Source organism: Phyllobates terribilis, unplaced genomic scaffold (assembly GCF_046119375.1).
Source record: "Phyllobates terribilis strain yellow unplaced genomic scaffold, ASM4611937v1 Scaffold_12__6_contigs__length_324123572, whole genome shotgun sequence".
NCBI classification, from domain to species: Eukaryota; Metazoa; Chordata; class Amphibia; order Anura; family Dendrobatidae; genus Phyllobates; species Phyllobates terribilis.
This window is the reverse complement of record NW_027362772.1, coordinates 173,821,971-173,836,446: the sequence shown is the minus strand read 5'-3', so window position 1 is coordinate 173,836,446 and position 14,476 is coordinate 173,821,971. Positions and strand designations below refer to the sequence as shown.

At 36.8% G+C, this 14,476-nt stretch overlaps 11 non-coding genes across 11 annotated transcripts; all 11 read left to right on the top strand.

The window, feature by feature from the left end:
- The first annotated feature begins 180 nt into the window (after positions 1–180).
- Positions 181–263, top strand: TRNAL-CAG (transfer RNA leucine (anticodon CAG)). The gene has a single exon. It is a non-coding gene; the product is annotated as a tRNA-Leu (tRNA).
- A 908-nt stretch (positions 264–1,171) lies between these two features.
- Positions 1,172–1,244, top strand: TRNAF-GAA (transfer RNA phenylalanine (anticodon GAA)). Its single transcript has one exon. It is a non-coding gene; the product is annotated as a tRNA-Phe (tRNA).
- A 1,184-nt stretch (positions 1,245–2,428) lies between these two features.
- TRNAL-CAG (transfer RNA leucine (anticodon CAG)) lies at positions 2,429–2,511 on the top strand. The gene has a single exon. It is a non-coding gene; the product is annotated as a tRNA-Leu (tRNA).
- Positions 2,512–3,825: 1,314 nt separating this feature from the next.
- On the top strand, positions 3,826–3,908 carry TRNAL-CAG (transfer RNA leucine (anticodon CAG)). Its single transcript has one exon. It is a non-coding gene; the product is annotated as a tRNA-Leu (tRNA).
- Positions 3,909–5,220: 1,312 nt separating this feature from the next.
- On the top strand, positions 5,221–5,303 carry TRNAL-CAG (transfer RNA leucine (anticodon CAG)). The gene has a single exon. It is a non-coding gene; the product is annotated as a tRNA-Leu (tRNA).
- Positions 5,304–6,617: 1,314 nt separating this feature from the next.
- Positions 6,618–6,700, top strand: TRNAL-CAG (transfer RNA leucine (anticodon CAG)). The gene has a single exon. It is a non-coding gene; the product is annotated as a tRNA-Leu (tRNA).
- Positions 6,701–7,608: 908 nt separating this feature from the next.
- On the top strand, positions 7,609–7,681 carry TRNAF-GAA (transfer RNA phenylalanine (anticodon GAA)). Its single transcript has one exon. It is a non-coding gene; the product is annotated as a tRNA-Phe (tRNA).
- Positions 7,682–8,865: 1,184 nt separating this feature from the next.
- Positions 8,866–8,948, top strand: TRNAL-CAG (transfer RNA leucine (anticodon CAG)). Its single transcript has one exon. It is a non-coding gene; the product is annotated as a tRNA-Leu (tRNA).
- Positions 8,949–9,856: 908 nt separating this feature from the next.
- TRNAF-GAA (transfer RNA phenylalanine (anticodon GAA)) lies at positions 9,857–9,929 on the top strand. The gene has a single exon. It is a non-coding gene; the product is annotated as a tRNA-Phe (tRNA).
- A 2,150-nt stretch (positions 9,930–12,079) lies between these two features.
- TRNAF-GAA (transfer RNA phenylalanine (anticodon GAA)) lies at positions 12,080–12,152 on the top strand. The gene has a single exon. It is a non-coding gene; the product is annotated as a tRNA-Phe (tRNA).
- Positions 12,153–13,336: 1,184 nt separating this feature from the next.
- Positions 13,337–13,419, top strand: TRNAL-CAG (transfer RNA leucine (anticodon CAG)). The gene has a single exon. It is a non-coding gene; the product is annotated as a tRNA-Leu (tRNA).
- Positions 13,420–14,476: the final 1,057 nt, after the last annotated feature.

Below are 14,476 nucleotides of genomic sequence, written 5' to 3'. Positions count from 1 at the left end.
ACACCTCTGCAGGTGTTTTCTATGTGTTTCTATGTGTTTTTGTTTGCCTGCCATTGGTTTTAACGGTGTTCGACAGTGTTCTAAGGTGTTCGACGAACAGTTCGACGAAGAGTTCCTCGAACATCCCGGTGTTCGACGAACCGAACCGAACTCGAACACTACGGGGGTGGCTCAACACTAGTCAGGATGGCCGAGCGGTCTAAGGCGCTGCGTTCAGGTCGCAGTCTCTTCTGGAGGCGTGGGTTCGAATCCCTCTTCTGACATTAGAATTTTCTTTCAAGAAATTTTACAGCTTCACTCCTGTTACTGATTAGTTGGGGGTCCGCTCTATTGGTGGCAATCTCAAATCGATAACTAAAAGTGATGGGGCTTAGCAAAACCAATTCTCAACGTTGGCACTTTGGCAGTATTCCTTGGGGTCCTTGAGGCAAATCTTAAATGTTCGGAATTTGTGCTTTCACAAAAGACTTCTGGGAACATCAAATAGTTTCTTTGTGCATATGTTAGTTGTTGCTTTGGCATCGGAAAAATACTGTTGATAGGAAAATGGGAGGGACTATTTCATCTCTATGTGTTCTCTGTCCCTATTAGGGCAGAGAGTGAACCTCCTAAGGTGCTGTCGTGGAAGATTCCTAGAAACCGAATTACCAGTAAGTCTAATTTCAGATTTTTTCACCTCAGGCATCAATAGACTATAAATATACTTAATAAACAAAAGCTAAAAGAGCAGATGAACATAGTTTAACAAGTCTGAAATGCGCATGTGATACTGACATCAAAGTTTCACCACATTTTGGGACAAATGTTTTCACTTTCAACATTAACAATCAGTAGAATATTTTCTCTAAATTTGCATCTCCTATCTTCACTCCAATTGTTTGCACCTAAGAAAAAAATAAAGCTTGATGCAACATTATGCTTACAAATTGTGTTTTATGCTCAATCATCACCTGTCCTACAGAGACACAGTCAGAATTACCCTGGCGAATTGAGTAAATTTGAAAATGTAAAAAAAATGCAGAATTGCTGTTTTTTCTATTCATTCACAAAGAATTAATGTAAGTTGTTAAATATGTACGCAAAATAGCGGGACTTTCAAATATTGATAATCTTGCAAAAACAAGTCAAAGTAAAAATAAATACATTACATTCCTGAATCTAAATGTGTCCTGCTGAAATAGCTCAGTTGGGAGAGCGTTAGACTGAAGATCTAAAGGTCCCTGGTTCAATCCCGGGTTTCGGCAAAAGTTTTTTTCTTCACCCATTAAATTTTAAGCAGAAAATAAACAAAGCATATGGACTGACTGTTTACAGAGAATGTAAAAATCCTAATCATTATAACTATCTACAGGAAATAAAATGATAGAAACTTGAGAACTGAACACTTTTAACTTTTGAGGAAAATAATATTTTTTGTAATTTTTCCTTCATTCTGGACGTCATCACTTTGTTTTATTTTAGTTTGACTTAGCTGTATGAGGATTTAAAGGAAACCTGATAGCTAATACGGGCAGCATGTATCAGACACTAGCTGAATGATTTCAGCCATGTATGTTTGACTATGAATCGCTGTGGCATTACTGAGACAAATATGCTTAAATAATATGCCAGGAACAAAGCTGTTTGGGGAAAAAGCCAGGAAGGCAAAAAACACAAGCCCCAACTCAGGACCGTCATCTTTCATTCTAAAAATAGGGGTTTCTACGTTAATGGTAAGACAAAGAATCCACAGATTTGGCATTTCTCTAGCGAGGAGAGCCCACTTAAAATGTATGGGGTGCTTGTCTCCATAAGCGCAAGCTGGGCACTAAACTGGCTTATTTGCAATTCTGGATGTTGCAGAGTGAAAACATATGTTGGACAATTATAGTAATTGCTGGTGTTGATGAATTCATTGTGAGGAATAATTTATAAAATGGGATCACTTTGGAGGGGTTTCTGCTGTTTTGGTACTTTTGGAACTCGGCAAATGTCACCCTCAAAATATTCTTGCAAAATCTGCATTCCCAAAACCCAAATAGCGCTCTTACTTTCAAAGCCCTGCTGTGTGACCAAACAGTAGTTTATGAAGACATATGGGGCATCACCGCATTTCAATGAAATTGTGCAACTTTAGTTATTTTCACAAGAAAAACTAAATATATATTGACCTAAATTTACCATTAATATAAAGTACAATGTGTTACAAAATAACACTATCAGAATCACGGGGATATGTTAAGCATTCCAGTGTTATTGCCACATAAATTGTTACATGTCAGATTTATAAAACGGTGCTTGGTCATGAAGCTCAAAATTGGCTGTAACTAATAGGTTACAAATCAATATTAAAATAAAAGAAATCATGGCATATTTCCTTTCATCACAAGTAGTGCTCATCTTTCTACTGCTTAGCTTAGAAAGAGTTAAATTACAAAAGCCAGAAGTAGTCAGGATGGCCGAGCGGTCTAAGGCGCTGTGTTCAGGTCACAGTCTCTTCTGGAGGCGTGGGTTCGAATCCCTCTTCTGACATTAGAATTTTCTTTCAAGAAATTTTACAGCTTCACTCCTGTTACTGATTAGTTGGGGGTCCGCTCTATTGGTGGCAATCTCAAATCGATAACTAAAAGTGATGGGGCTTAGCAAAACCAATTCTCAACGTTGGCACTTTGGCAGTATTCCTTGGGGTCCTTGAGGCAAATCTTAAATGTTCGGAATTTGTGCTTTCACAAAAGACTTCTGGGAACAATCATTATAACTATCTACAGGAAATAAAATGATAGAAACTTGAGAACTGAACACTTTTAACTTTTGAGGAAAATAATATTTTTTTGTAATTTTTCCTTCATTCTGGACATCATCACTTTGTTTTATTTTAGTTTGACTTAGCTGTATGAGGATTTAAAGGAAACCTGATAGCTAATACGGGCAGCATGTATCAGACACTAGCTGAATGATTTCAGCCAATTATGTTTGACTATGAATCGCTGTGGCATTACTGAGACAAATATGCTTAAATAATATGCCAGGAACAAAGCTGTTTGGGGAAAAAGCCAGGAAGGCAAAAAACACAAGCCCCAACTCAGGACCGTCATCTTTCATTCTAAAAATAGGGGTTTCTACGTTAATGGTAAGACAAAGAATCCACAGATTTGGCATTTCTCTAGCGAGGAGAGCCCACTTAAAATGTATGGGGTGCTTGTCTCCATAAGCGCAAGCTGGGCACTAAACTGGCTTATTTGCAATTCTGGATGTTGCAGAGTGAAAACATATGTTGGACAATAATAGTAATTGCTGGTGTTGATGAATTCATTGTGAGGAGTAATTTATAAAATGGGATCACTTTGGAGGGGTTTCTGCTGTTTTGGTACTTTTGGAACTCCGCAAATGTCACCCTCAAAATATTCTTGCAAAATCTGCATTCCCAAAACCCAAATAGCGCTCTTACTTTCAAAGCCCTGCTGTGTGACCAAACAGTAGTTTATGAAGACATATGGGGCATCACCGCATTTCAATGAAATTGTGCAACTTTAGATATTTTCACAAGAAAAACTAAATATATATTGACCTAAATTTACCATTAATATAAAGTACAATGTGTTACAAAATAACACTATCAGAATCACGGGGATATGTTAAGCATTCCAGTGTTATTGCCACATAAATTGTTACATGTCAGATTTATAAAACGGTGCTTGGTCATGAAGCTCAAAATTGGCTGTAACTAATAGGTTACAAATCAATATTAAAATAAAAGAAATCATGGCATATTTCCTTTCATCACAAGTAGTGCTCATCTTTCTACTGCTTAGCTTAGAAAGAGTTAAATTACAAAAGCCAGAAGTAGTCAGGATGGCCGAGCGGTCTAAGGCGCTGCGTTCAGGTTGCAGTCTCTTCTGGAGGCGTGGGTTCGAATCCCTCTTCTGACATTAGAATTTTCTTTCAAGAAATTTTACAGCTTCACTCCTGTTACTGATTAGTTGGGGTCCGCTCTATTGGTGGCAATCTCAAATCGATAACTAAAAGTGATGGGGCTTAGCAAAACCAATTCTCAACGTTGGCACTTTGGCAGTATTCCTTGGGGTCCTTGAGGCAAATCTTAAATGTTCTGAATTTGTGCTTTCACAAAAGACTTCTGGGAACAATCATTATACCTATCTACAGGAAATAAAATGATAGAAACTTGAGAACTGAACACTTTTAACTTTTGAGGAAAATAATATTTTTTGTAATTTTTCCTTCATTCTGGACGTCATCACTTTGTTTTATTTTAGTTTGACTTAGCTGTATAAGGATTTAAAGGAAACCTGATAGCTAATACGGGCAGCATGTATCAGACACTAGCTGAATGATTTCAGCCATTTATGTTTGACTATGAATCGCTGTGGCATTACTGAGACAAATATGCTTAAATAATATGCCAGGAACAAAGCTGTTTGGGGAAAAAGCCAGGAAGGCAAAAAACACAAGCCCCAACTCAGGACCGTCATCTTTCATTCTAAAAATAGGGGTTTCTACGTTAATGGTAAGACAAAGAATCCACAGATTTGGCATTTCTCTAGCGAGGAGAGCCCACTTAAAATGTATGGGGTGCTTGTCTCCATAAGCGCAAGCTGGGCACTAAACTGGCTTATTTGCAATTCTGGATGTTGCAGAGTGAAAACATATGTTGGACAATAATAGTAATTGCTGGTGTTGATGAATTCATTGTGAGGAGTAATTTATAAAATGGGATCACTTTGGAGGGGTTTGTGCTGTTTTGGTACTTTTGGAACTCCGCAAATGTCACCCTCAAAATATTCTTGCAAAATCTGCATTCCCAAAACCCAAATAGCCCTCTTACTTTCAAAGCCCTGCTGTGTGACCAAACAGTAGTTTATGAAGACATATGGGGCATCACCGCATTTCAATGAAATTGTGCAACTTTAGATATTTTCACAAGAAAAACTAAATATATATTGACCTAAATTTACCATTAATATAAAGTACAATGTGTTACAAAATAACACTATCAGAATCACGGGGATATGTTAAGCATTCCAGTGTTATTGCCACATAAATTGTTACATGTCAGATTTATAAAACGGTGCTTGGTCATGAAGCTCAAAATTGGCTGTAACTAATAGGTTACAAATCAATATTAAAATAAAAGAAATCATGGCATATTTCCTTTCATCACAAGTAGTGCTCATCTTTCTACTGCTTAGCTTAGAAAGAGTTTAATTACATAAGCCAGAAGTAGTCAGGATGGCCGAGCGGTCTAAGGCGCTGCGTTCAGGTCGCAGTCTCTTCTGGAGGCGTGGGTTCGAATCCCTCTTCTGACATTAGAATTTTCTTTCAAGAAATTTTACAGCTTCACTCCTGTTACTGATTAGTTGGGGGTCCGCTCTATTGGTGGCAATCTCAAATCGATAACTAAAAGTGATGGGGCTTAGCAAAACCAATTCTCAACGTTGGCACTTTGGCAGTATTCCTTGGGGTCCTTGAGGCAAATCTAAAATGTTCGGAATTTGTGCTTTCACAAAAGACTTCTGGGAACAATCATTATAACTATCTACAGGAAATAAAATGATAGAAACTTGAGAACTGAACACTTTTAACTTTTGAGGAAAATAATATTTTTTTGTAATTTTTCCTTCATTCTGGACATCATCACTTTGTTTTATTTTAGTTTGACTTAGCTGTATGAGGATTTAAAGGAAACCTGATAGCTAATACGGGCAGCATGTATCAGACACTAGCTGAATGATTTCAGCCATTTATGTTTGACTATGAATCGCTGTGGCATTACTGAGACAAATATGCTTAAATAATATGCCAGGAACAAAGCTGTTTGGGGAAAAAGCCAGGAAGGCAAAAAACACAAGCCCCAACTCAGGACCGTCATCTTTCATTCTAAAAATAGGGGTTTCTACGTTAATGGTAAGACAAAGAATCCACAGATTTGGCATTTCTCTAGCGAGGAGAGCCCACTTAAAATGTATGGGGTGCTTGTCTCCATAAGCGCAAGCTGGGCACTAAACTGGCTTATTTGCAATTCTGGATGTTGCAGAGTGAAAACATATGTTGGACAATAATAGTAATTGCTGGTGTTGATGAATTCATTGTGAGGAGTAATTTATAAAATGGGATCACTTTGGAGGGGTTTCTGCTGTTTTGGTACTTTTGGAACTCCGCAAATGTCACCCTCAAAATATTCTTGCAAAATCTGCATTCCCAAAACCCAAATAGCGCTCTTACTTTCAAAGCCCTGCTGTGTGACCAAACAGTAGTTTATGAAGACATATGGGGCATCACCGCATTTCAATGAAATTGTGCAACTTTAGATATTTTCACAAGAAAAACTAAATATATATTGACCTAAATTTACCATTAATATAAAGTACAATGTGTTACAAAATAACACTATCAGAATCACGGGGATATGTTAAGCATTCCAGTGTTATTGCCACATAAATTGTTACATGTCAGATTTATAAAACGGTGCTTGGTCATGAAGCTCAAAATTGGCTGTAACTAATATTTTACAAATCAATATTAAAATAAAAGAAATCATGGCATATTTCCTTTCATCACAAGTAGTGCTCATCTTTCTACTGCTTAGCTTAGAAAGAGTTAAATTACAAAAGCCAGAAGTAGTCAGGATGGCCGAGCGGTCTAAGGCGCTGCGTTCAGGTCGCAGTCTCTTCTGGAGGCGTGGGTTCGAATCCCTTTTCTGACATTAGAATTTTCTTTCAAGAAATTTTACAGCTTCACTCCTGTTACTGATTAGTTGGGGGTCCGCTCTATTGGTGGCAATCTCAAATCGATAACTAAAAGTGATGGGGCTTAGCAAAACCAATTCTCAACGTTGGCACTTTGGCAGTATTCCTTGGGGTCCTTGAGGCAAATCTTAAATGTTCGGAATTTGTGCTTTCACAAAAGACTTCTGGGAACATCAAATAGTTTCTTTGTGCATATGTTAGTTGTTGCTTTGGCATCGGAAAAATACTGTTGATAGGAAAATGGGAGGGACTATTTCATCTCTATGTGTTCTCTGTCCCTATTAGGGCAGAGAGTGAACCTCCTAAGGTGCTGTCGTGGAAGATTCCTAGAAACCGAATTACCAGTAAGTCTAATTTCAGATTTTTTCACCTCAGGCATCAATAGACTATAAATATACTTAATAAACAAAAGCTAAAAGAGCAGATGAACATAGTTTAACAAGTCTGAAATGCGCATGTGATACTGACATCAAAGTTTCACCACATTTTGGGACAAATGTTTTCACTTTCAACATTAACAATCAGTAGAATATTTTCTCTAAATTTGCATCTCCTATCTTCACTCCAATTGTTTGCACCTAAGAAAAAAATAAAGCTTGATGCATCATTATGCTTACAAATTGTGTTTTATGCTCAATCATCACCTGTCCTACAGAGACACAGTCAGAATTACCCTGGCGAATTGAGTAAATTTGAAAATGTAAAAAAAATGCAGAATTGCTGTTTTTTCTATTCATTCACAAAGAATAAATGTAAGTTGTTAAATATGTACGCAAAATAGCGGGACTTTCAAATATTGATAATCTTGCAAAAACAAGTCAAAGTAAAAATAAATACATTACATTCCTGAATCTAAATGTGTCCTGCTGAAATAGCTCAGTTGGGAGAGCGTTAGATTGAAGATCTAAAGGTCCCTGGTTCAATCTCGGGTTTCAGCAAAAGTTTTTTTCTTCACCCATTAAATTTTAAGCAGAAAATAAACAAAGCATATGGACTGACTGTTTACAGAGAATGTAAAAATCCTAATCATTATAACTATCTACAGGAAATAAAATGATAGAAACTTGAGAACTCAACACTTTTAACTTTTGAGGAAAATAATATTTTTTGTAATTTTTCCTTCATTCTGGACGTCATCACTTTGTTTTATTTTAGTTTGACTTAGCTGTATAAGGATTTAAAGGAAACCTGATAGCTAATACGGACAGCATGTATCAGACACTAGCTGAATGATTTCAGCCATTTATGTTTGACTATGAATCGCTGTGGCATTACTGAGACAAATATGCTTAAATAATATGCCAGGAACAAAGCTGTTTGGGAAAAAAGCCAGGAAGGCAAAAAACACAAGCCCCAACTCAGGACCGTCATCTTTCATTCTAAAAATAGGGGTTTCTACGTTAATGGTAAGACAAAGAATCCACAGATTTGGCATTTCTCTAGCGAGGAGAGCCCACTTAAAATGTATGGGGTGCTTGTCTCCATAAGCGCAAGCTGGGCACTAAACTGGCTTATTTGCAATTCTGGATGTTGCAGAGTGAAAACATATGTTGGACAATAATAGTAATTGCTGGTGTTGATGAATTCATTGTGAGGAGTAATTTATAAAATGGGATCACTTTGGAGGGGTTTCTGCTGTTTTGGTACTTTTGGAACTCCGCAAATGTCACCCTCAAAATATTCTTGCAAAATCTGCATTCCCAAAACCCAAATAGCGCTCTTACTTTCAAAGCCCTGCTGTGTGACCAAACAGTAGTTTATGAAGACATATGGGGCATCACCGCATTTCAATGAAATTGTGCAACTTTAGATATTTTCACAAGAAAAACTAAATATATATTGACCTAAATTTACCATTAATATAAAGTACAATGTGTTACAAAATAACACTATCAGAATCACGGGGATATGTTAAGCATTCCAGTGTTATTGCCACATAAATTGTTACATGTCAGATTTATAAAACGGTGCTTGGTCATGAAGCTCAAAATTGGCTGTAACTAATATTTTACAAATCAATATTAAAATAAAAGAAATCATGGCATATTTCCTTTCATCACAAGTAGTGCTCATCTTTCTACTGCTTAGCTTAGAAAGAGTTAAATTACAAAAGCCAGAAGTAGTCAGGATGGCCGAGCGGTCTAAGGCGCTGCGTTCAGGTCGCAGTCTCTTCTGGAGGCGTGGGTTCGAATCCCTTTTCTGACATTAGAATTTTCTTTCAAGAAATTTTACAGCTTCACTCCTGTTACTGATTAGTTGGGGGTCCGCTCTATTGGTGGCAATCTCAAATCGATAACTAAAAGTGATGGGGCTTAGCAAAACCAATTCTCAACGTTGGCACTTTGGCAGTATTCCTTGGGGTCCTTGAGGCAAATCTTAAATGTTCGGAATTTGTGCTTTCACAAAAGACTTCTGGGAACATCAAATAGTTTCTTTGTGCATATGTTAGTTGTTGCTTTGGCATCGGAAAAATACTGTTGATAGGAAAATGGGAGGGACTATTTCATCTCTATGTGTTCTCTGTCCCTATTAGGGCAGAGAGTGAACCTCCTAAGGTGCTGTCGTGGAAGATTCCTAGAAACCGAATTACCAGTAAGTCTAATTTCAGATTTTTTCACCTCAGGCATCAATAGACTATAAATATACTTAATAAACAAAAGCTAAAAGAGCAGATGAACATAGTTTAACAAGTCTGAAATGCGCATGTGATACTGACATCAAAGTTTCACCACATTTTGGGACAAATGTTTTCACTTTCAACATTAACAATCAGTAGAATATTTTCTCTAAATTTGCATCTCCTATCTTCACTCCAATTGTTTGCACCTAAGAAAAAAATAAAGCGTGATGCATCATTATGCTTACAAATTGTGTTTTATGCTCAATCATCACCTGTCCTACAGAGACACAGTCAGAATTACCCTGGCGAATTGAGTAAATTTGAAAATGTAAAAAAAATGCAGAATTGCTGTTTTTTCTATTCATTCACAAAGAATTAATGTAAGTTGTTAAATATGTACGCAAAATAGCGGGACTTTCAAATATTGATAATCTTGCAAAAACAAGTCAAAGTAAAAATAAATACATTACATTCCTGAATCTAAATGTGTCCTGCTGAAATAGCTCAGTTGGGAGAGCGTTAGATTGAAGATCTAAAGGTCCCTGGTTCAATCTCGGGTTTCAGCAAAAGTTTTTTTCTTCACCCATTAAATTTTAAGCAGAAAATAAACAAAGCATATGGACTGACTGTTTACAGAGAATGTAAAAATCCTAATCATTATAACTATCTACAGGAAATAAAATGATAGAAACTTGAGAACTCAACACTTTTAACTTTTGAGGAAAATAATATTTTTTGTAATTTTTCCTTCATTCTGGACGTCATCACTTTGTTTTATTTTAGTTTGACTTAGCTGTATAAGGATTTAAAGGAAACCTGATAGCTAATACGGGCAGCATGTATCAGACACTAGCTGAATGATTTCAGCCATTTATGTTTGACTATGAATCGCTGTGGCATTACTGAGACAAATATGCTTAAATAATATGCCAGGAACAAAGCTGTTTGGGAAAAAAGCCAGGAAGGCAAAAAACACAAGCCCCAACTCAGGACCGTCATCTTTCATTCTAAAAATAGGGGTTTCTACGTTAATGGTAAGACAAAGAATCCACAGATTTGGCATTTCTCTAGCGAGGAGAGCCCACTTAAAATGTATGGGGTGCTTGTCTCCATAAGCGCAAGCTGGGCACTAAACTGGCTTATTTGCAATTCTGGATGTTGCAGAGTGAAAACATATGTTGGACAATAATAGTAATTGCTGGTGTTGATGAATTCATTGTGAGGAGTAATTTATAAAATGGGATCACTTTGGAGGGGTTTCTGCTGTTTTGGTACTTTTGGAACTCCGCAAATGTCACCCTCAAAATATTCTTGCAAAATCTGCATTCCCAAAACCCAAATAGCGCTCTTACTTTCAAAGCCCTGCTGTGTGACCAAACAGTAGTTTCTGAAGACATATGGGGCATCACCGCATTTCAATGAAATTGTGCAACTTTAGATATTTTCACAAGAAAAACTAAATATATATTGACCTAAATTTACCACTAATATAAAGTACAATGTGTTACAAAATAACACTATCAGAATCATGGGGATATGTTAAGCATTCCAGTGTTATTGCCACATAAATTGATACATGTCAGATTTAAAAAACGGTGCTTGGTCATGAAGCTCAAAATTGGCTGTAACTAATAGGTTACAAATCAATATTAAAATAAAAGAAATCATGGCATATTTCCTTTCATCACAAGTAGTGCTCATCTTTCTACTGCTTAGCTTAGAAAGAGTTAAATTACAAAAGCCAGAAGTAGTCAGGATGGCTGAGCGGTCTATTCTGGAGGCGTGGGTTCGAATCCCTCTTCTGACATTAGAATTTTCTTTCAAGAAATTTTACAGCTTCACTCCTGTTACTGATTAGTTGGGGGTCCGCTCTATTGGTGGCAATCTCAAATCGATAACTAAAAGTGATGGGGCTTAGCAAAACCAGTTCTCAACGTTGGCACTTTGGCAGTATTCCTTGGGGTCCTTGAGGCAAATCTTAAATGTTCGGAATTTGTGCTTTCACAAAAGACTTCTGGGAACATCAAATAGTTTCTTTGTGCATATGTTAGTTGTTGCTTTGGCATCGGAAAAATACTGTTGATAGGAAAATGGGAGGGACTATTTCATCTCTATGTGTTCTCTGTCCCTATTAGGGCAGAGAGTGAACCTCCTAAGGTGCTGTCGTGGAAGATTCCTAGAAACCGAATTACCAGTAAGTCTAATTTCAGATTTTTTTACCTCAATGCATCAATAGACTATATATATACTTAATAAACAAAAGCTAAAAGAGCAGATGAACATAGTTTAACAAGTCTGAAATGCGCATGTGATACTGACATCAAAGTTTCACCACATTTTGGGACAAATGTTTTCACTTTCAACATTAACAATCAGTAGAATATTTTCTCTAAATTTGCATCTCCTATCTTCACTCCAATTGTTTGCACCTAAGAAAAAAATAAAGCTTGATGCAACATTATGCTTACAAATTGTGTTTTATGCTCAATCATCACCTGTCCTACAGAGACACAGTCAGAATTACCCTGGCGAATTGAGTAAATTTGAAAATGTAAAAAAAATGCAGAATTGCTGTTTTTTCTATTCATTCACAAAGAATTAATGTAAGTTGTTAAATATGTACGCAAAATAGCGGGACTTTCAAATATTGATAATCTTGCAAAAACAAGTCAAAGTGAAAATAAATACATTACATTCCTGAATCTAAATGTGTCCTGCTGAAATAGCTCAGTTGGGAGAGCGTTAGACTGAAGATCTAAAGGTCCCTGGTTCAATCCCGGGTTTCGGCAAAAGTTTTTTTCTTCACCCATTAAATTTTAAGCAGAAAATAAACAAAGCATATGGACTGACTGTTTACAGAGAATGTAAAAATAATAATCATTATAACTATCTACAGGAAATAAAATGATAGAAACTTGAGAACTGAACACTTTTAACTTTTGAGGAAAATAATATTTTTTGTAATTTTTCCTTCATTCTGGACGTCATCACTTTGTTTTATTTTAGTTTGACTTAGCTGTATGAGGATTTAAAGGAAACCTGATAGCTAATACGGGCAGCATTTATCAGACACTAGCTGAATGATTTCAGCCATTTATGTTTGACTATGAATCGCTGTGGCATTACTGAGACAAATATGCTTAAATAATATGCCAGGAACAAAGCTGTTTGGGGAAAAAGCCAGGAAGGCAAAAAACACAAGCCCCAACTCAGGACCGTCATCTTTCATTCTAAAAATAGGGGTTTCTACGTTAATGGTAAGACAAAGAATCCACAGATTTGGCATTTCTCTAGCGAGGAGAGCCCACTTAAAATGTATGGGGTGCTTGTCTCCATAAGCGCAAGCTGGGCACTAAACTGGCTTATTTGCAATTCTGGATGTTGCAGAGTGAAAACATATGTTGGACAATAATAGTAATTGCTGGTGTTGATGAATTCATTGTGAGGAGTAATTTATAAAATGGGATCACTTTGGAGGGGTTTCTGCTGTTTTGGTACTTTTGGAACTCCGCAAATGTCACCCTCAAAATATTCTTGCAAAATCTGCATTCCCAAAACCCAAATAGCGCTCTTACTTACAAAGCCCTGCTGTGTGACCAAACAGTAGTTTCTGAAGACATATGGGGCATCACCGCATTTCAATGAAATTGTGCAACTTTAGATATTTTCACAAGAAAAACTAAATATATATTGACCTAAATTTACCATTAATATAAAGTACAATGTGTTACAAAATAACACTATCAGAATCACGGGGATGTGTTAAGCATTCCAGTGTTATTGCCACATAAATTGATACATGTCAGATTTAAAAAACGGTGCTTGGTCATGAAGCTCAAAATTGGCTGTAACTAATAGGTTACAAATCAATATTAAAATAAAAGAAATCATGGCATATTTCCTTTCATCACAAGTAGTGCTCATCTTTCTACTGCTTAGCTTAGAAAGAGTTAAATTACAAAAGCCAGATGTAGTCAGGATGGCCGAGCGGTCTAAGGCGCTGCGTTCAGGTCGCAGTCTCTTCTGGAGGCGTGGGTTCGAATCCCTCTTCTGAAATTAGAATTTTCTTTCAAGAAATTTTACAGCTTCACTCCTGTTACTGATTAGTTGGGGGTCCGCTCTATTGGTGGCAATCTCAAATCGATAACTAAAAGTGATGGGGCTTAGCAAAACCAATTCTCAACGTTGGCACTTTGGCAGTATTTCTTGGGGTCCTTGAGGCAAATCTTAAATGTTCTGAATTTGTGCATTCACAAAAGACTTCTGGGAACAATCATTATAACTATCTACAGGAAATAAAATGATAGAAACTTGAGAACTGAACACTTTTAACTTTTGAGGAAAATAATATTTTTTGTAATTTTTCCTTCATTCTGGACGTCATCACTTTGTTTTATTTTAGTTTGACTTAGCTGTATGAGGATTTAAAGGAAACCTGATAGCTAATACGGGCAGCATGTATCAGACACTAGCTGAATGATTTCAGCCATTTATGTTTGACTATGAATCGCTGTGGCATTACTGAGACAAATATGCTTAAATAATATGCCAGGAACAAAGCTGTTTGGGGAAAAAGCCAGGAAGGCAAAAAACACAAGCCCCAACTCAGGACCGTCATCTTTCATTCTAAAAATAGGGGTTTCTACGTTAATGGTAAGACAAAGAATCCACAGATTTGGCATTTCTCTAGCGAGGAGAGCCCACTTAAAATGTATGGGGTGCTTGTCTCCATAAGCGCAAGCTGGGCACTAAACTGGCTTATTTGCAATTCTGGATGTTGCAGAGTGAAAACATATGTTAGACAATAATAGTAATTGCTGGTGTTGATGAATTCATTGTGAGGAGTAATTTATAAAATGGGATCACTTTGGAGGGGTTTCTGCTGTTTTGGTACTTTTGGAACTCCGCAAATGTCACCCTCAAAATATTCTTGCAAAATCTGCATTCCCAAAACCCAAATAGCGCTCTTACTTTCAAAGCCCTGCTGTGTGACCAAACAGTAGTTTCTGAAGACATATGGGGCATCACCGCATTTCAATGAAATTGTGCAACTTTAGATATTTTCACAAGAAAAACTAAATATATATTGACCTAAATTTACCATTAATATAAA